Source organism: Vicugna pacos, chromosome 4, assembly GCF_048564905.1.
Source record: "Vicugna pacos chromosome 4, VicPac4, whole genome shotgun sequence".
Classification (NCBI taxonomy): Eukaryota; Metazoa; Chordata; class Mammalia; order Artiodactyla; family Camelidae; genus Vicugna; species Vicugna pacos.
Window position 1 is genome coordinate 25,874,309 of NC_132990.1, and position 21,611 is coordinate 25,895,919.

Sequence of the window (21,611 nt, forward strand, 5' to 3'; positions counted from 1 at the left end):
AAACTTTAAGTCAGTATATACCCTTTTGTAATCACCACCCCAATTAAGATATAGAACATTTCCATCACCCCGAGAAGTTCACTCATGCAGCTTCCTTATCAGTACCATCCAGAGGTCACCAATGATCTGACTTGTATCATCATAGCTGAGTTTTACCTACTTTGAGTTCACACAAATGAAATCACACAGTATATAGGTAAGATACTCTTGTTAGCGTTTGAAGAATTATTCTTTGTTTTTTAATTTTAGTTTTTGTGATCCATATATTTACAGTTACAAAATATAGGTGAGAAATAATGAAAATGTACCCTGGGATATCATTTGCTGTAGAACGGGTGTTGTGTTGACAAGTTTGGTCTGTACAGGACAGATATTTTAGGCTTTGTGAGCACATTGTTTTATTCTCTCTTTCTCTAACAACTATTTAAAAAATATAAATACTGCTCCTAGCCGAGGGCTGTACGCAAAAGGCTGGGCCTGTATTTTGCCAGCCCCTGTTTAAAATGCTGTGTATTTACCTGTTTACCATAGAACGATTATTGTCTACTTTCTCTTTCTCTAATCCAATTAAAATGTGCCTTAGTCTCTCTTCAAATCCAAATTCATGCAGAGTAAATAAAATATATATTCCTGTTTCATGAACTTAACTCATAGAAAATTTTATAAGCTAAGCTGGCATGGAAAAGGTGCCTAATTTCTAAAAATATATAGGATTTTTCTAATAAGATTTGTGAAATGAGATGTGGTCAGAAAGCGGGTAAGAATCGATCCAAATTCCCATCAGTCATTGAAAATGATTTAAAAGGAATTGGGGTATTTAATATATTTATACTGTCAATAGTCCCTCTCCTGCTTATTTTATTTTATCAGTCTCTTTGAAAGATCCTCCACATTGCCTTGGCCTCTGATTTGAAGAAATCTTTGTAATTTCTTCCAGTAGACATACTGGCAAGAAGGCTTTTCCAAAACTTGAGCAAGACACCTATTTAAACTAGAGTTATGTCCACCAAATACATTGGCCAGCACAGGTAGCAAAGCAGTACATTCCACCATAGCTGTTCATTCACTGGAGAGTACTTTGCTCTATCAGTACATACCATCTATTTTGCTGTATAGGATATTTGATCTCATCTCTCTGCGATTAGGACCAGCCAATGTGCTAATTGTGACTTGACTTAACAACTTTAGTAACCTAGGAAAAAATAAAGATTTCCTGATTAAAAAACGATTCAGTCTTCCTCAGCTGGACCAAAGGGTTGCATTATTTTAGAATAATCTCTATCTTTCAAAACCTCTAAATCATGTTTAAGAGACACATTTATGTTTAGAGTAAGCCTTGCTGGAGCCCTTTGCCGTAAACTAATAGAGCTGGAGTGCAGTAATAATCTAGTTTTCCAGGATACTTTTTCCTTTTCTTTTCTCTCCTTTTTTTTTTTTTCCAGCCTTGTTTCATAATTAAAAGATTCTTGAGGTTGATTGCTGGCAGGAGACAATGCCAGCCACTCTTTTGGTGGAGTTGGTTTTCCAGAAACATACATCTTGTTTTGCATGTGCTGGTTCAGGAGTCAGATAATCATGTCTGACAGGGTGATTCTAATCATTAAAACTACAAATGCAGGATCCAGCCAAATGCAAAAGACCATTAAAACAAATGTATGAGAGAGAGATAATGTTGGAAATTCTACTGAGGTTCTGATCAACAGCTACATTTTAATGAACTGAACTCAAGTTATAGTTTGATAGTATAACATCTGGAAATCTGCTTATAAACTTTCAAATCTACAAACTAGCCAGAAACCCATGAACTTTAACTGAGCTCTCCTCTTACACAGAAGATTCTCTCCTGGCTACAGCTTATCTTTTAGTTATGATTATGCTTTTTTAAACTTCAAGACATTTCCGTATTTCATTGTATTGTTCGATGTTAAGTATTTTTTCATCTCTGTTATTTATTGGTCCACAGGGAGAGAGGGGAGGATGTTAGATATGAAACAAGGATAACACATCTTTAAGCTTCTTTTGGAATACCATCTTGCAACATGGCTGATTACATAAATTTGAAACAAATACTATCCCGGAGCATTTTGTGGAGCAGATCCTGTTTGTACACTTAGAAACAAATATGTAAAAATATGTGCCTGTGTAAGCTACATGGTTCTCTCTCACACTGTGCATGTTTTATCCTTTTTGCAGTGTGTATGTTTTGTTTTAGAGATATAACATATGAAGGTGCTATTCAACAATTGAAGTAGAAAAGCGTATTTTTCTCTTTTGAGATAGGTGGGTCTCCAGGTGGGGAAATAGTGAAATGTTAGTTGTAACTTTCAAAGGATCTCCTGTAGGCATCAGGTTTGATACTCCATATTGAGAGAGTCACAAAATCATAACTTAATTACCCTAAAGACATATAGCTTCTCAGCTTTAGAAAATGTAAATGCTTTTCTATCTGCATCCTTCCCTTTCATGTGCCAAAGCACAGCTGATAAAAGAAAAAAGAAAAAAAATTAACTACCTAAAAAATAAAGTACTTAAGACCAAGAAAGGGAGAGGTGGGGAGAAGATGCAAAATTATTTCTTCCACGGACTAATGTGTGAAGTATCATCTGCATTTAACTTAAATAAGAATGTCCACATTTTTAGTATATTCCCCCAAAAGGCATGTTCACCCCAATACTGGATTATCTTTCTCAAAATCCAGTAGGAAAAGTGAAAAAAAGCTGTCTACAGATGCCCAATGAATCATTTAATTAAATCCTGCTGGTAACAAACTCCTTGTTCTGTGCTATACCTAGAACTTGTGCTAAAAAAAAATACAATAAAAGAGATGCCGTAAGTACTTAGTATTAATGTTGTCCATGTCTCCATCCGACTCACTCTAACAACTTTAACAAAGGTCTGGTACAGAAGAGAGTTAACTTAGACAAACCCATGCTGAAGTAACATTTTGATGTAAATGTTTCTGGGAGCTGCGGATACTTTAATGCAAATAAGAAATAGCTATAAATGCGTGAATCTTATTAAAATTAAACTTAATTGCATTAGTTATCTTTATGATTAATCACCTTCATAATGATAGCTACTCTGTTTCAGGTTTTTCTGAGAGATCCTTTGTGTAGATTTTCTCATTTAAGCCTCACACAACTCTAGAAGAGTATTAGGATTTTCACTGTATAAACATGAGTATAAGCTAAGGTAGGTCAAGTGACTTGTCCAGAGACCCCCAGCTGGTCACTGGCAGAGCTCCCACTGTGCACTTGGAATTCTATAAACAAGAAATTAAATCTCACAAGGTTACCTGAGTGTGACCCTTGCTCATGTGATTAGTCAGCAGAAGAACTGGGGATCGCATCCTTGCTCTTTGAGTTTCTACCTCTTGCTCCTTCTACTATTTCGTATGTTTTCTATCACATTTCCACTGTAGCCTAAAAAGTAAATAGTCCCTGCAACTGGAATGGATGCAAAATGTGAAAATCCTATAGCCTGAAGTCTGAACTCATAAATATTTTAGTAACCCAGAAACTGTTAGTTAAAAACTACAATGTAGAATCTTCCTAAAGTCAGAGGTCGGCTTCAGTGAATAACGTTTTATCAAGTGGCTAATCTATAGGACTCTGTATGTTTTTTCTCAACTTAATGAATAACGTTGATTTTTAAAGGGGAAAAGTTATTTTTTTCTTCCTCTATTTGGACACCACAATCCTTTAATTAAAGGAAAGCATATAAACTGTTTGTACCACTGCACCCTCTATATGAGGTGTAGCTTAATTAAATGCACACAGTCAGAAGGCTCAAAGCCAGGCTTCCCCTGCTCTGCCTTCGCCCACCTCCAGAACACACAGCACCTACTGTATCCGGAGTACATCAACCAGGGAAAAAACAGACTTGCTTACCGTCAAAAGCCCTGTCTCCTATGGGAAGCCTAATAGATCAAATCTCTAATAAACTCACAGGTTTTCCATTGGAAACTCATTTTCTAAAGGCTGAATTGCTGGAATTTGAGTTGTAGTCACATTTTAGTATTCTTTTGCTAAGTATTAATATCATATTAAGGATCATCATTTTTATATATGCCAATTGCTGGTGAAATTGTGTGAAACATAGCTGTGCATTTCAATATCTGTCCTTCTGACATAAATTCTGGGATCCCAACATGCCTGCAAGGACATCTTTGTTCAAAAAATGTAACGTAGCAAACTTTAAACAACTGACCTAGGAATTCAGGTTTTGGTATTTAGTTTCTGTCAAAGGTTCCACTTCAAGTAATTCATTCCAAAATTAGCAATGCTGAGCACGCCCATGCAGCAGACCCCAAATTAAGAACAGACCAAGTCTTGGTCTAATAGTGTACAAATAACAGGACTAATAATTAGGGCAGATGGAAAAGCGGTATTTTGTAAGCACAGCCAGGTCAACAATTACCTCTGTCACTAGCTGCAACCATTGAGTACCCAGCCTACTGTGTAGCACTGGGTAGCACTGGGCTCATTTTAAATACCTGTAATCAAGAGAGTGGTTTACTGCCCCATCTCTCTTCCTCTTCCTCTTCTTGAGTGAGCTGGAAATTTTTCTTATACCTGAACTTTCTTATTAAGGTTTTTAGGATTTTCACTGAAAACTTTTTAAGTCCCCAAGACTTTTGAAATATTTGGTAACTAAAGACCAAATGCAAGCTGATCACTATAACTGCAAAGAACAACACTGTGAATCATCTTTTTCTCATATTGTTGGACTACTTGAATTTTTATATCTAATTTATTTTTCTCTTGCTTTGCTTTCTAATAACTATATAAAACTTTTGAATGAATTAACCCATCTATACCAAGACTGTAGCACCCCTGGGAAGAATTAAGATCTTCCTTAAATTGTATTGGTACCTTAGTAAAGATGACATACAACTTGATTATATGGAATGAAGTTGTCATTCTGTGTCAGTTCTGATTACATTTAACACTCTTATAGAAATCCTTTATAAACAAACATAGTTTAATAGCTTTAAATGTATTAATTTCATTTTTCAGATGAAAAACCTGAAGGTCAGAGAAGCAGGAATTTGCCAAAAGTCATATAACTAAGAAGTGGTAAAACTTGAAAGCAGTTTTGTTTTATTTTATGTCCATTGCTCTTTCTATGTATATGGCTTTGGGATACAGTGTGAAAATTGATTATATTAATTCCATCATGCTTGTAGAGATTCAGACTTGTTCTTAGTCTATGGTCAGGGCTTAGTCTCATACATAAAAAAGCAATTAGTTTGAGAATCAATTTCTAAACAGAAACGGAATCGATTTGTTGCACTTCCTTATTATTAACATTGCCTGACTTCTTAACATTATTCTTCCACCCGTATGGTATCCATCACTAACAGGGTATACCTATGTTACCCTAGCAAGAGGTGAAAAGACAGAATACTTATAGAGGAGAATTAAATGTTAACTTCATCAGAGTCTACTTCCTAAATTGAGTGAACAGAGAGGAACAATTTATATCATCAAACTGACGCTGACAGTTTTGTAGCTTTCAAAAATAGTATTTCATAGAAATTGGTCTATACAGACCATGGTTGGAAATCAATTCCTTGTTAACATGGTTGTATTTAAAGAGTATCCCAGGCAGTGTGTAAGCAGAAGCAGACATATAGTTGTTCTATCTTTAATGTCTTCTCCATGAACCTCCAGTAATATTTTTGTTTTTTCACTGAGGGGTTGTAAAATCATGGTCATCTCAATAGAATTTTATGTAGACTATTCTTATTTTAGGTTTTTGTAAAAATTAATTTGGGACAAGTGGGCACTCACATTTTAAGTAGTAGCATAAGGAAAATAATCTGACATTAAAAAAACTGATGATTAATATTGAAATGTAGCATGTAGTGATCTGTGTTATCTGCATTAAAAATCTTAGCAGCATGATTTAAAACTAGATTGAATATTTACATATTTAAATGAAAGAGGAATATATGTTACCCATTATGCTCAGAGTCCTCTGTTAAGCACTATAGAAACAAGATCAATTATAACACATAGTGTAGAAATTAAAAAGCTAATAATGACCCATTTGACAAAACTGTGTGTATAAAATATAAGGAATATATAAATTATAAGCCCACATACAATTAGAAGCTGTAATTTCAGTTATGAAAATACAATCAGTGATATATAACACATACATTTTTGAAAGAATTTAAGCCATCTTTACAGACTACTTGGTTTATCTCTTTCTAGTTTCCTTAATTAAATTACTGTCTTTAAGCTGGTAGTGTCCGGTTTATTTTCTTAACTTTCCAAACTATGTGGTAGCTGCCTACTGGAAGATCTATTTTGCTACCATGTAAGAAACTCAAATTCAATGTATTCAAAGCTGGGCTGATAGTCTTACCCTCCATAGCTAACCTACTCTGTCTTGAATTCCCTTCCTCAGTGATGCACCGTCATCTATTTAATTGTTTAGGGTATTTTTCTGGTTATTTAGCCTGATTTATTGAAGACTGTTTATACCTGGCTAATAGTTGTATTCTCAATCCAAGCTCCCGACATTATCAGAATCAACCATATGCCTGTGCTGATCACCTAGTTAGTACTACACCCTTGCATGAGTCTTTGCATTCTCATCATTGGGGGCTTTTCTTCCATTTCAGAGAACCAGCCTCCTTCTGTGGTCATATTCTGACATTGTCATCGTCTGAAATTGTTCCACCTCTGAAAATCGTCATCCCAACATTCCATTGTCCTATCCTTCTGTTGTATTTACTGCAAAAATTGACCACATGGTGGCCTTCAGTTCGTCAGCTTGATCACTTTCATCCTATCTATCTGCCCTCTCTTCTCCTCACTACTCACATTATTGGGCTTAATTCCCGTGAAATATTAGTAAAACCACTCGTGCTTAGGTTTTTTCACTCTCATCCCTTCTTTTTGTTGTACCTCTTGGGAAAAACTTAGCCCTGGGTAAACCAAGATATTAGGTTTTTGTGTATCTTCGCCTTAAGACTGAGTGTTGTTAGAAAGAAAAACATGGCAGATTGGTATCATTCATACGTTCATGGCTGCTAACTTGACTTGAGTACTCAACATTCCTGGATGATACTGCAGCTTTTCTTTGATATGATCTTATTTCCACTCTTGTACCTTTTTACTTTCCTCAGATCTCTGTAAACTCTTCACCCATCCATCCTTTCATCCAGTTGAATGAAGAGCTCATTGAACTCTTCACTCATACCACTTAGGGTGGCTCTCCTAAAACAGCCCATAATTCCTTCCACTTATTTCTCTGAAATTTCCCTGGTTTCTGTCCTTTTTTAAGTCTGATTCTTTATTTGTCAAGTTGATAAGGTACATATTGAAAAAAATCAGTTTCTGTTTAATCAGTGCACACCAATGTGAAAAAGTATAACTGCACATAGGTATGTTACAAGTGATTATGTGTTGAATTGATTGAGTTGGAGTTAGAAGACAGTGAGGGCTCTAGTTCTAGGCTGGGGAGTTGGTAGTTCTTGTAATGAAGCAGGTGGTTCAATTGTCACTTATTTTTTGCTCACTGATATTAAAATATTAGAAAATTTGAAAAAATATTTTGAGAAATTTGGATTTGACATTTTTGTGCCATTTCAGAAGGTCCTTTATTTCGCTATTTTCACTCAAATATGTTCACATATATTAAGTGTATGTATCTTGAATTTTTGTGCCTTAAAATAATAGCTAACCTACTCTTTGGCAGACTAAATAATGGATCACAAATATATCTTGGTCCTAATCCCTAGAATTTGTGACCATTACCTGACATGGCAAAAGAGACTTTGCAAGTATGATCAAGTTATGGATCTTGAGATAGGATAGTATCTTGGATTATCCAGATGGACCCTAAATACAATCACAAATATCCTTATTAAAGGGAAGCCTGGGAAATTTGGCTACAGAAGGAGGCAGTGCGATAATGGAAGCAAAGGAGAAAAGGTGAAGTGGAACAAGAACCAGAAGCTAGAAAAGGCATGGGAATGGGTTCTGCCCTAGAGATTCCAGGGGAGTGAGCCCTGATGACACCTTGATGTTAGCCCTGTGAGACTCATTTTGGGCTCCTGACCGCCAGGACTATAAGAGAATAAATTTATGTAGATTTAATCTACTATATTTGTAGCCAGTTGTTACAAAGGTAAATATATTGCCTTTGCCTTTTGCACTTGCTTTTTCACTCAAGAATATACTTCTGAAATGTTTCCACGTTGAAAATATACACCTAATGAATTCTTTTGAACCATCATCGAATAGTGCAAATATAAATGAACTGCAGTTTGTTTGTTTTCCTACTTAGAGACATTTAGTTTTGTTCCAAGGATATCTTGCATAAGCCTTCAGATACTTTAAGGTAAGTATCTAGAAATGGAAATGCTCAATTGTATTTTCTTTTCTATTACTGTGTAACAAAGAGCCACAAACTTAGTGGCTCAAACAACTCAAATTTTTATCTTACAATTCTAGAGGTCAGAAGTCTGAAATAGTCTCACTGGGCTAAAATCAAGGTATTAGCAGCACCACGATCTTTTCAGAGGAGAGGCTTTGGGAAAAAAAAAATCGATTTTCTTACCTTTTTCAGTTTTCGGAGACAGCCCACATCCCTTGGCTTGTGGCGCCCTTCCATCTTTAAAGCCAGCTTCTGTCATCACACCTCCTCTGATTCTCCTGCTCCTCTTTCACCTCCAAGGACCTTTGTGATCATACCAAGTCCACCTGGATAATTCATACTACCATTCTTATAGCCAGATTGTTAATCACATCTGCGAAGTCTGTTGTTATGTAAAGTAACATATTCACAGGTTCCAGAAATTAGGATGTGGACATTTTTGGTGTCCCATTATTATACCTCACACATAGTTGATAACATATGTAGAACTTTCCTAGCTGTTGCCAACTTTCTTTACAAATTGGTTGTTCTAAATATTCTCACCCTAAAATTAGATGAATTTCACTCTTTCTACACATTTTGTGTTAACAGGATGTATAATTTTGCCCAGCTGATACATGTAAATGAATTCTCATTATTTTAATTTGCCTATTTTCTGACTGCTGGTGAGGTTTGCCATCTTTTCATACTTTGAATAGGCATGCACATGTAACTTTCTTTTATGTCCTTTCATATCCTTTGCTCACTCTTTTGATCTAGGTAGTCAGTCCTTTTTGATATTCGTGTTTGAAGCTTTTAAACTTATAATTTAGAAATGAATCATTTGCTCTAACACTTGAAGATATTTCTTCCCCGTTGTTGCTGATATACCCATAATGATGATGAGTGAAGGTGATTTTCACTTATATTGTGCATTTCATCCTACTGCACTTTTTAAGGTACTCGTTCACAAGTTTTTTTCCCTGTGATTTCTATTTTTACCTTATTTCACAAACGCCCAACATATTTTCCCACACATTATTCTAATATATTTACAATTTTTCTTTGTAAAATTTTCTTATTTTACCTATTTAGAAATATTTTTAAATGATGTGAATTAGAAATAGCACATTCTTCAATATGGACAATTTACATACAGAATACTTCTCTGTCAGTCATACTGCAAGCAATCATACATACATTAATCCTATATATAAATGAGTTGTTGATGAATCTTTTTTTAATAGGATGAATCTTTTTTCATTACCAATGCCATAGTATCTTGATTAATATAGCTTTATAGTAAATTTTCATTGTAGTAAGTCAAATCCTGCTATCACCTTCCTTATTTTCTACATTTTTCTTCAAGATTGCTTTTGTTTTATTTGGACTCTTTTTACTATGAATTTTGAATCTGTTTTCAACATTTTAATGGTTTTATGCCTCAGACTATCTTATAAACAGCACATAAATGGATTACTTTATATTCCAACTTAATATATTTTTTTACTGGTGAATTTTGTCCGTGTATATTTATTGTGATTATCCTGTTTCTTTTCATTGAAAAAGTTGATATATAGCGTGTAATTTTAAATGAAAAGTTTGATGATTTTAAAATATATATCTTATGAGTGTAGTTACTCACAAGATATAGAACATATCCAGTACTGCAGAAGACTCCTTGTCTTATCTAAGCCATATAGTGCTAACCACTATCTGATATTTATGATTATCAAATAGTTTTGACTACTCTTAATTTCATATGAATGGAATCATAAAATAGATACTCTTCTATGCTTGGTTCCTTTGTTCATTATAATGCCTGTCAGATTTATCCATGTTGTGGCATATACTAGTAGTTTTCTGTGTGTTTTTAAAGTTTGTTTGATTTTTAATACTTTTTCGTAGTTCATTGTATGACTATATTACAATTTTTCCATTCTTCTACTGATGGGAATTTGGGCTGTTTCTTTTTAAGGCTATTTTGGGGTTTTCTGTGTTTTTTTCCTTTTAATTTTTAAAAATGTTTTTGTATATTTATGTCTTAATTATTTTTACTGAAGTATAGTAGATTCATAATGTTTAAGGTGTACAGCAAAGTGATTTAGTTATATATACATATACATATAAATTCTTTTCATACTGTTTTCCCTTATAGGTTTTTGGAAGATATTGAATATAGTTCCCTCTGCTATAAAGTAGGTCCTTGTTTACTTATTATATATATAGTGATGTGTATCTGTTAATCCCAAATTCCAAATTCATCCCCCTCTTTTCTCCTTTGGTAAGTTTGTTTTCTATGTCTGTGAGTCTGTTTCTATTTTGGAAATAAATTCATTTGTATCATTTTTTTTTTAGATTTTATGTATTTTGAATCAAACTGCCATGGACATTCTTCTTCATGTCTTCTGATGGACATTTATTTCTTTATATTCCCAAAACTGGAGTTGCTGAGTCACATGGAAAGCATACAACTACATATAGTAGAAACTGCCAATTTTCCATAATGTTTTACCATTTGACACTCTGAACAGTGATCTAGGAGAGCTCCAATCGAGTCACATTTTGCCAGTACTTTGCATTTCAGTTATTCTGATGAATGTGTAGTATTATCTCATTGTGAATTTATTTTGTCTCTGAAGAGTAATGATGCAAAGAATATCTTGGTGTGCTTCTCAGCCATTTGGATATCCTCCCAGTGCCTGTCATGAAGTGCCTGTTCAAGTCCTTTTCCTTTTCAAAATTCAGTCTTTTTCTTATTGAATTTGTATGTTTGAAGACTCGTCCTTTATCAGACATATGTATTACTAATACCTTCTTTCAGTCTGTGGTTTGCCTTTTCACTTTCTCATTGGAGTCTTTGATGACAGCAGCTTTTAATATTTATCAAATCTAATTTATCATTTTTAATTTTTATTACTAGTGCTTTCTGTATGGCATTTAAAATATCTTTGGTCACCCTGATTTCTGAAAATATTGTCTTAGGTTTTCTTTTAGAAACTTTATAATCTTTGCTTTTACATTTATGTCTATGGTCCATCTTGAATTGACTTGTGGGAATAGTGTGAGGAAGGAGTCAAGATTTTTTTTTCCCATATGTTTCCTATACTTCAACATTGTTTATTGAAAGACTAACCTTTCTTCCATAAATTCCTTTAATGTCTTTCTCAGAAATTAAGTGGCCATTTAAGTGTGGGCCTGTTTTTGGTCTCTCTGTTCTGTTCCATTAAAATATTTGCTCGTTTTGTGACACTACCATTTTGTCATGCTAATGTAGTAAATCTTTGTAGTAAATCTTGAAATGAAAAATAAGATCTAAAACTTCACTTTGATATACCAAGATTCTCTTGGCCATTATTGTAGATCCTCTGAGTCTCCATATAAATCTTAGAATCAACTCATCAATTTACATACAGTCAAAACTTCTGGCATTCTGATTTGATCTTATTAAAGTTATAATTCAGTTTGGGAAGTATTGACATCTTAATGATAAGGAGTCTACCAATCCATGAACATGGCATATTGCCCCATTTATTTAGATCTTTTATAAATTTTTCAATTATGTTTTATTGTTTTTGTTATGGAAGCTTTTAAATTTACATTTTTTAATTTAAATAGATTGTTAAACTTATTTCAAAGTATCTAAATTTTTTCAATGCTATTAAAAATGGCCTTGTTTGAAATTTTATTTCCCATTGTTTTTGTTTCTGGTATATAGTAGTTATAGTATATAGAGATATATAATTTAATTTCTATAATTTCTAACATGGCTAAGTTTATTTATTCTAAAAGTTTATAGATTGTTTTGCATTTTCTTTTAAATTTAAAAAGACAGTTTTATGTCTTCCTTCTAGTCTTTATGCCTTTTATCTGATGCCATATTAGACAAGGACTTCTATGAAATATAAAACAAAAGTAAGAAAAAAAGAAATCTTTGCCTTGTTCCTGGTCTTAGAGGGAAATTCAATATTTCAACATAGAAATTCTTTATCAGGTTAAAGAAAATTCCTTTTATTCTTAGTTTGCTGATAGATTTGTCATTAACAGTTACTAATTTTTGTCAAATTTTTTCTATATCACTAGAAATAATAATTTCTATATAAAAAGTTTTTCCTCCTTTATTTTTTGGTTATTTTTGTTGTCATCTTTTTTTTATTGAAGTATAGTTAATTTACAATGTTGTATTAAAAAAATGTTGTATTAGTTTCAGATGTACAGCAAAGTGATTCAATTATATATATGTATATATGTATGTATATTTTTCAGATTTTTTTCCCATTATAGGTGATTACAAGGTACTAAATATAGTTCCCTGTTCTATACAGTAGGTCTGTGTTATTTATCTACTTTATATACAGTGATGTATATCTGTTAATCCCAAACTCCTAATTTATCCCTCCCCTTCCCTTTTGCCTTTGGTAACCATACATTTATTTTCTATGTCTATGAATCTCTTTCTGTTTTGTAAATAAATTCATTTGTATCATTTTTCTTACACTCCCCAAATAAGTGATACCATGGGATATTTGTCTTTTTTGTCTGATTTACTTCATAGTATAATCATCTCTAGATCCATCCATGTTGCTGTAAATGGCAGTTTTATTCATTTCTACAGCTGAGTAATATTTCATTGTGTGTGTGTGCATACACAATGTATATATGTATATACAACATCCTCTTTATCCATTCATCTCATGATGGACACTTAGGTTGCTTCCCTATCTTGGCAATCATAAATAGCGCTCACCTTTTAGAGCTCTAAAGTCAATTATTTCTGCTCTTATGTTTGCTGTTTCTTTCTAGTTTCTTTTGAGTTTAATCAGATATTTCTCTAGTTTAAGATGGAAATTTATAGATCATTGAGTTTCTTTTCTAATATCTATATTTAAGACATTTTTCCATAAGCACTTTTATTTATAATATTCATACTTTGATGTCTTCTATTTTTATTTTGTTCAGATCAAAATATTTTCTCCTTTCCCTTGCTGTTTCTTCTCTGACTCATGGATTGTTTTTTTAGTGTGTTGCTTTAATTCAAAGTATTTGTTTATTTTTACTTATCTTTTTTATGAATTATTTCTCATTTATTTCACTAGGTGTCAAAGAACATACTCAAATATGTCCTTTTGTTAAAAAATGTGTTGAGACTAGCTTTAAATGTTATCCCACTGAGTTATGGCTTCTATAGTTTCTGTTTTGAATTTAGACATTAGAATAATTTTTATCAATTAGAAGTTAATATATCTTTCTTTCTTTGGATGCTTTTATATTTTTCTTGTTTTATTTGGTTTTTAGTAATTTGTCTGCAATTTCTAAGTAAAATTCTCTTTCCAGTTATCCTACTTAGGTTCCCCTGACTGTTTTGGAATTTGTGAGTTGATTTCTGGAATTTGTTTTAGGAAGTTTTCAACCGTTATTGTTTCAGATATTTCTTCTGCTCCATTTTCTATTCTCTCTTTCTCGAGTTTCCTTTCCATAAGTGTTAACTCATGCCCATATTCTATGTGTCTCTTAAATGCCACTTTCATTTTTAATGTTGTTGTCTCTCAATTGGATGTTTTCTCTTTACCTGTATTCAGATGAACTTGGAACAGCTTATGGGCCAGATATTAAGAAAGTACTCAAAAAATTTGGGGGCATGTCCAAAGGACATTTCTTGCTGCCAGTGATGAAATAAGCAACAATTTGAGCAACAATAAGTAATGGCAGTGATGAATTATAACCCATAAGATAAAATAACATATCCATGAGTTCAAACTAATATATAAAAATAGCGAAATCAATAAATTAGTGATGAAACAGATAACTGTTCCAGGCAGTAAAATTCTAGTTAATTAGTGCAGAAGGAATGATTGCAATAGAAATAAAATCCCCATTTGGCAAACTACATGGGAGTAATTTTTGTACATAAAAATCATCAGTGGCTGCTGAAATTCCTAGGTGAAAGTCTGATGAGAATCAGGATGTTTGCATGATCTCAAAGTATTTTCCCACATGATACTTATTAATTACAAAGGGAAAAATAATAACTTTACAGTGGAGAAACCTGGCAGACACTCCTTTAATCAAGCAAAGTTTACATCATTGGTAATAAGGCATGTTGACATCATGTACTTAATAATATTATGCACAGCAAAGGATGCAAAAGTAACTCTGTAGTATTCTTGCCAAAAAAAGAAAAAAAAGACATGAATAACATCAATCCAATCATGAGAAAACATGAGACAAATACAAACTGGGACACATTTTACAAAATAACTAGCCAGTACACTTCAAAAGTATCAAGGTCATAAAAGAAAAAAAAATAGTGCTGTAAAACTGCTCCTGATTAGAAGAGATTAAAAAGACATGAAAAGTAAATGCACTGTGAGATCCAGGGTTGGATCCTGAATCAGAAAATGAAAATTAGTCGAACAGTTAATGAAATTCAGATAAGGTCTGAGGTTAACAATGTTAACTTAATGTTAATTTTTTGATTTAGAAAATTATACAGTGATTATATACAGTGAGACAGTAACATTGAAGAAAGCGAAGTGAAGAGTAGATGACAACTTTGAGAGACTATTTTTGAAATTTTTCTGTCTATAATTTTGCAAACTAAAAATGAATTTAAAAATTAAGTGCTCGTCTTCTATTTAAAATATCTAAATCTCGACAGAAACAAGATTTGTTTCTCTGCTCTTCAGCAAATGGTGTTGGGAAAACTGGACAGCAGCATGTAAAACAATGAAGCTAGAACACTCCCTTACACCATATACAAAAATCAACTCAAAATGGATTAAAGACTTAAACATAAGACAAGATACAATAAACCTCCTAGAGGAAAACATAGGCAAAACATTATCTGACATACATTTCAAAAATTTTCTCCTAGAAGAAACAAAAGCAAGAATAAACAAATGGGACCTAATGAAACTTACAAGCTTCTGCACAACAAAGGAAACCAGAAGTAAAACAAGAAGACAACCTACGGAATGGGAGAAAATCTTTGCAAATGAAACCGACAAAGGCTTGATCTCCAGAATATATAAGCAGCTCATACGACTCAATAAGAAAAAAATAAACAACCCAATCCAAAAATGGGCAGAAGACCTAAACAAGCAATTCTCCAAGGAAGACACACAAATGATCAAAAGGCACATGAAAAAATGCTCAATATCACTAATTATCAGAGAAATGCAAATCAAAACTACAATGAGGTATCACCTCACACCAGTCAGAATGGCCGTCATTCAAAAATCCACAAATGACAAATGCTGGAGAGGCTGTGGAGAAAGGGGAACCCTCCTACACTGCTGGTGGGAATGCAGTTTGGTGCAGCCACTATGGAAAACAGTGTGGAGATTCCTCAAAAGACTAGGAATAGACTTACCATATGACCCAGGAATCCCACTCCTGGGCTTGTACCCAGAAGGAAATCTACTTCAGGATGACACCTGCACCCCAATGTTCATAGCAGCACTATTTACAATAGCCAAAACATGGAAACAGCCTAAATGTCCATCAACAGGTGACTGGATAAAGAAGGTGTGGTATATTTATACAGTGGAATACTACTCAGCCATAAAAACCGACAACATAATGCCATTTGCAGCAACATGGATGCTCCTGGAGAATGTCATTCTAAGTGAAGTAAGCCAGTAAGAGAAAGAAAAATACCATATGAGATCGCTCATATGTGGAATCTAAAGACTCATGGACAGAGAATACAGACTTGTGGTTACCAGGGGGGTGGAGGGTGGGAAGGGATAGACTGGGATTTCAAAATTGTAGAATAGATAAACAAGATTACACTGTATAGCACAGGGAAATATACACAAAATGTTATGATAACTCACAGAGAAAAAGATGTGACAATGAGTGTGTATATGTCCATGAATGACTGAAAAATTGTGCTGAACACTGGAATTTGACACAACATTGTGAAGTGATTATAAATCAATAAAAAATATTTTAAAAAAAGATTTGTTTCTCTGGTAAGTTGTTTTTCTTGATTTCCAGTGGGTATGTACTGTTGTAGCATGCCTCATGATTTTTGATGTAATGTCAATGTGGATAAAAAATTGTTAAGAATCTAAATGCTATTTTCTTCCAATGTAGGCCAGTGTCTTTGTAGGCAGATGTAGCACCAGTGGGTCAGTTAGTTCCTGTTCAAAAGTGGCCACTAAAAGGGTCAGATGGGAAATCTTGAAGGATTTTTGGGGGCAGGGGCTACAAGTACTCAACTCTGCTGTTGTAGCATGAAAGCAGCCATAGGCATAGACAGTATGTAAGCGATGGGTGTGTATGACTGTGATCCAATAAAACTTTATTTACAAAAACAGACATAGTTTGCAAGTCTTGCCATAGAGGATTTATAAGAGCTTATGTAGTCCAATTTCGCCCTGATTTCTCAGGCATGGCCCTCTGGAATCCCAGTGAACAACTGGAAATGGCCGCCGTGCTCACCGGGACTTGAACCTGAAACTGTCTCCCCAGCTGCTGAAACCTCTCTTCAGCCCTTTAGCCTCTCAGTTAGTGCTTTCTATTCATTTCCTTCAGGCTTGGCCCTGACCCAGTTTAGGAGTCAGAGAGCAATTGGAGGGCATTTGCAGTGTAGAGCCTAGCCCTCTCTCCTCTGATTCTCTCCTTTCCATGGTTTTCTCCCCACTTATTTCAAGTCTCTCTGGCAGCCCTAAATCCCTGGTCTTCCCAGTGATGTGAGATGCCTCCCTAGCCCTCAGAGAACTGGGAAGTGCCTGGTCAATGTGCAGCTCACCTAGTAAACTGCCTGTCTTTCAAGAACTGAATTTCCTATAGTTTCTGCCTCCTTTGGATGTTCTCTAATGCCTTCTAAGAATTGAGGGTTTTGTTGTTGTACTGTGTTGTGTGTCCTTTCTTTTTGTTTTGTTTTGAAGTGGGGTTTTTTTGTTGTTGTTCCAACCTTTACAATTTTAATCTGTAAAGGATGAGTCTTAGAGGCTACTGTGCTGTAACCAGCACTGGGACTCTTATTTAATTATTCTCTACATTTTTGTTTTGTGCTTTTTGTTTACCATTTCCCCCTCTCTTCTGCATTTTATTGGATTGAGTCTTATCTTTTAATCTCTTTGATTTTCCTTTCCTTCACAAGTTGATCATTCACTTTCTATTCTTTTTCTGACTACCATTAAGTTTCTCGTTTTTAACTTCACAGAGTGTCAGTTTAATCAGTACATTTGTCTTCTGCCTTCTGTGTCTGTCAGAAGTCAAAAGGGAAGCAACAACTTTCAAATGAAAATAATATGTAGAGACTCAATTTATCAAGGGGCTATTTACAAAGATGAGGGGGGTAACTGGGTTCATATTAGAGAGTGAAAGCAGCAGGGGAACTGTCACTATTCCTAGTCTCAAAACAAAGAGGGAAAATTGATAGGAACTGGAAGCATGGTGTCTCTCTTTCTTTGGTTCCAGTGGTAACCTTATTGAAAGATACAGCCAGTCATGGGTAAATCCAGAGGAAGAGAACAGGGGAAATAAATACATTTGACTTCCCTTTCTGCCTCTCTCTGATCTTCTGCCAGGACTCTCAGTTGGCTGAACTCAACCAGAAACCAGGGGCTTAGGATCATAATGATGTAATACATCAGGTCAGCCTTTCAGGGCAGAGGGTAGGTGGAGGAGAGTAAAAACTGTATCAGGTGGGGCAAACAGAACATACCGGCACGACTTCTCAACACAATGATATGCTAAGTACTTCAGTACTACTTACCTCCCTCCTGACATCTAGATTATTGTTTTTCATTATTTTCTTTTTAGCTTTATTTTATTCCCCCAAATTAGTCATTATTATTATTATTATTTATACAGTCATTGCTTACTTAGGCTTACCTGTTGTTTATCATTTTTTGTTATGTTACCTTTGTTGCTTGTATCACACACCTTGCTGAGTTTCTATTTCCTCTTTCTGAATAAGATGATACAGTAGTAGTTCTTGGAGTGCATTCCTCTCAGTCTTTATATGAAAATGTTTTTATTTCACCTCTCTCTTAAAGATTGTTTAGCTGGGCATTCCTCACTGAAAATTATTTTCTCTTGGCTTGATATAGAAATGATTCTATTGTTTGGCTTCTGTTGTTGTTGTTGAGAAATCTGTTTCTATCATTTAGATTCCTTTGAAAATTATCTTTCTACTCTCTTTACATTTACAGTTTTCTCTTCGTCATTCATGTTCAGAGATTTTAATAAAATGGATGCGACTTTGTTTCTGCTTATTCTGTATAGCTCACTGTACTTCTTACGTGTGATACTTACTTTCATTAATTCTTGGAAATTCTCAGGCACTATCACTGTTCATGGGCTCCTCTGCCCACAAAGCCATTTCTTGGCTTCCTTGGTTTTACTTTGTGTCTAAGAATGGCTGACTCCTGCAAACTGCTGTTTTCAATTCCTTGACTTATGTCTTTAATAATTTTAATATAATTATGTTGTATTCTTTAAAATAAATTTCTAGTAACTGTAGTTCTTGGGCACCTGAACTGCTTCGTACCTGCCAATTCATATTCGGGTTGACTGGGCCCTTGTGTGAGTATAATTGAAGAGTGAGGCTTATGCCTGGACAACCTGGGCCGAGAAACTGCCCCACTAGAGAGATTTTCTGTTTCATGTTTTGAAGGATGACTAGGAAAAACACAATCTTTTGGAAGATGATGGCTCCCAAAGCTGGGTGGCGGGGACTTAGAGGTGACTATACTATCCCCTCTGCTTTCATGTGTATCTAAAATTTTTTAAATATATTAAGGCAATTTAGCCAGCTAGTTCATATCTTCCTACCGTCATGGAAACTGATTTTGATCTACTAGGTAGTTTTTGCCAGATCAGTGAGTCACACTCTTAGGCTACTATACTGCATGGCAATAATAAGAACTTTTAGTGCTTTCCTTCAGTTATTTGTTTTTTCAGTAAGTACTCACTAATGGCATCATGCTAAGTGTGAACAGCATCAGCACAGCTCCTTCCCTGGTGAAGCTTATCATCTAGGAAGGCCATTGGATTAGCATCATTAAAGAGTGTATACCAGGAACAGAGGAAGAAAACTGAAATGTAAAGGAGCAAGTCAGGGAAGTTCAGATACCAGTTGAAAGACTATTATGTTTTAAATACCATGTAAGATCCTGTCACTAAGACGAGTTATTTAGAAGTACTGATGTCTTGCTGGCATTACTAAGTGAAGTCACTGCAAGTGATAATTCCATTTTAATAAACAGAAAACATCGATACTGCTGTCCCTCTGGATTGTCACAATACAGTAGGCAGTCTGCTAGGTACTTTTCGTCATCATGTCCAGTCCTCAAAAGACATCGTGAAGGAAATGTTTTTAAAATGAGAAAACTGTAGCTGAAAGAAGTGACTGCCCGAGTTTATGGAGCTATTACGCGTGTGAGCTAGGATGGGTATTCAGGTCTGTGAGCCTCTGAACCATGTTCTTTCCACTACATCACGCTGCCTCCCAAGTAGCTGAGTGCCTTCTCCATGGAAATAGAGGATCCTTAACTGCCCAGATATTTTAGTACTGTGAATTAAAAGCCTGCTTGATGTAGGTACTGGGAAGCATTTAATTCATTATAATCACGTCTTTTCTCTTCAAATATTTTTCTATTTATTTCTGATGACTTGCCTTGGTCCCATGTGAAGGAACTTTTAGAAATGTCGTGCTGGAGGGTCAACATCATAGCTCGATGGTAGGTTCTAAATTTTATGATGTAAATATTTACAAAGAGTGTGCCACATCTCCAGAGTAACCATCCAGTTCTTGTTCTGGTTTTGGAATCTTGGGCTCTGAAGGTAGAGGAAGAAAGTAGAACAGACTTCCAGTGTTTGATGTGAGCATAACACAGTTTAGAAGTTGTTACCCTTTTCACTTTCCATGGGGCAAACCTTCTTGACTGTCTTGACCAAAATGTAGTTAGTAACAACACTGTGATACCCAGCACCAGCCCTTCATAACCTGTGCCTGTAATTGATAATTCTCCTCTTGTCGGATGACCAACGTTGACCTTGTCTTGCTTTAATCCGACACTGACCACCTTTGGAGACTAAGGAATAGTCCATCAGGATTTCCCCAGCAGAAAATAAGAAAAATAATCACATACTTGAATGAAAAATCAAAACCTCTAACAGTTTAAATCTTTCTTCAAGCAAGAGGACATTTCTGGAAAAGAAATAATCCACCAAATATTTTTTCCAGAAACTCTCACTTCATTATGCCTGTAAAAGAGTTTAAATTGCTGAATTACCTCCTTCTGTGGTGTATCTGTTTAATCCTGTCAGTAATGTTACATAGAAATGCTCAGTATCCAAAGCTTGGAATTTATTAAAAAGTAGTTGAAACAATGCAAATGCTAGCCAATTACCAAAAATAGAGAAGTTAAAAAAAAAGAAAAATCTTGTTCTGACCTATCTCAACCCTATAATTTAAACCATTTCTAAAAATCTCAAGAAGATAAAATTTCAGTAAGAGCAAATTCTGATGCAGTTTCCCTCATTTTTCTTATCTGACGCATGGAATTTTATAGAATAACATATTTCTTTAGACTTTAGAGAGGGCGTTACTCCATTTGCATAATTTTTGTTATTTTAATTTTTAAAAAATGAAAAGTTTTAATTACATATATATATATAAAATCTTATATATATATATATATATAAGATTTTATATATATATATATATAATCTCTTCATTGGGGCAGCTTTAAAGTCTTTACCCAATATATATGCCAATACGTATATAAATATGTGCATAACTTAGAGAATGACTTTAAAACAGGTTCAACAAAAGGATTACATGCTGGTTTTATACATTCCCAGAAACTTTTATAGAAGCTTCCAGGATAATATGACCTATAGCTAAATAGCCTTTGTGAAAATAAATATTGTAGTAAAATTATTTTATATTTGAGAACATGCACTTTTCATAATTTTGTTTCACTTCTTCACGTTTCGGGGGAAATTCTCTCTTGGTTTTGGTGCTTCATTGAGGCAATTTTTAAAGGATTCTATTAAACTGATTAAGATGATTCACTGCTGCAGGTGTTACCCTTATACAGTGAACTGTTAATAACATAATCATTCACACTTGCAAAGTGATTCAGCACCTGGTTCAAAGCTCCCTCTTCTAGAGGGCGTGGTAGGTGCTGGAGAATTATTTAGGGGAAAAATAAGCAATATTGCTGATGGTGTGCACCACCGTTGTCATGAATGTTTATTGTTTCCACCTCAAC

The 21,611-nt window shown here is 34.4% G+C and overlaps 1 long non-coding RNA gene across 3 annotated transcripts in view; it reads left to right on the forward strand.

Moving 5' to 3' along the window:
* LOC140696019 (uncharacterized) overlaps nt 1-21,611 on the forward strand; it is a 377,991-nt gene that overhangs the window by 303,056 nt on the left and 53,324 nt on the right. Inside the window, exons 5-6 of one of the 3 annotated variants that reach the window (XR_012071940.1) lie at nt 10,532-10,571; nt 10,732-10,787. The exons of the other annotated variants lie outside the window; for them this stretch is intronic. This is a non-coding gene — a long non-coding RNA (uncharacterized lncRNA). Of the gene's footprint in view, nt 1-10,531; nt 10,572-10,731; nt 10,788-21,611 lie in introns of those variants that run through there. 3 annotated transcript variants of the gene reach the window in all.